Source organism: Nanorana parkeri, unplaced genomic scaffold (genome assembly GCF_000935625.1).
Source record: "Nanorana parkeri isolate BGI_ZX_2015 unplaced genomic scaffold, ASM93562v1 scaffold1127, whole genome shotgun sequence".
In the NCBI taxonomy this organism is placed as follows: Eukaryota; Metazoa; Chordata; class Amphibia; order Anura; family Dicroglossidae; genus Nanorana; species Nanorana parkeri.
Genome location: NW_017307395.1, coordinates 526,867 through 527,914, shown reverse-complemented (window position 1 = coordinate 527,914; position 1,048 = coordinate 526,867).

Sequence of the window (1,048 nt, the reverse complement as noted above, 5' to 3'; positions counted from 1 at the left end):
TACTACTACTACTACTACTACTAAAAATATTAATGATAATAATAATAATAATAATAAAATAATACAGCTACTACTATGCTGCTACTAGTAAAAAGAATAACAATAATAATAAAGCAATATGCCTTCTACTACTACTATAAAAATACATTTTAATGATACAATAATAAAACTGCTATGCTGCTATTAGTAGAAAAAATAAAAATAAATAAATAATAAAACAACATGACGCTAAAAAAAAGCAAACCTCAATATGTATAAACTGTGATCATTGTGGTCTGTTCTACAACTTAGCTGGAGACCTGTGGGTTCAGAGGAGTCTGGAGGCTCTTTACGGCTCAGAAAACATGAAGTCACCTCTGCAGTTTAGTTTTTAATTTTTTCATGAAAAATTCATTTTTTATTACGATTATTATTTGTTATACATCATAACTGTACAAATTCTCTGACATCACACAACGTTCTCTCGGTGTTTCCCCACGGTAGAATGACGTCACCGGTGTCCAGGAAAACCTCATTCATGAAACGGAGCATTGCCAGCTTGGCCTGACCCGTCCATCACCAGAAAGCCACGCCCCCAGTCCTCGTCCCCGCGCTGTTATTGGCGAGCGGCATGTTTACCTTATATGGTCTGACACTGCCACAGCTCGGGCGCCCATTGGCCGGGAGAAGAGCCGCTATGGTGACCTCACTACACAAACAAAGCGAGGACTGCCGGGAGTTGTGGTTCCCAGAGCAGCTGAGGCATGTGAGGCTGAGATCTGGGTGTCAGGCTCAGATTCTACACTCAGGGTCAGTCACGGTTTTATATTAGGTCCGTTGTCACTGAGATTATCCTCAAGTCCCAGATATTTTAGAGTTTAGAGCTTTATTTATAAAAAAAATTGCTGTGGAACTACAAATTCCAGCATGCCTGTGTGGTGACACCACAGCCGGAGAGCCACAGGCTGTAAAAGAATGGGCTGCATGAGAAGACTTTAAAATATTATTAAATACTTTTTATTATTATTATTGATAATATTTTATGTATAATTATATTATTAATAATATT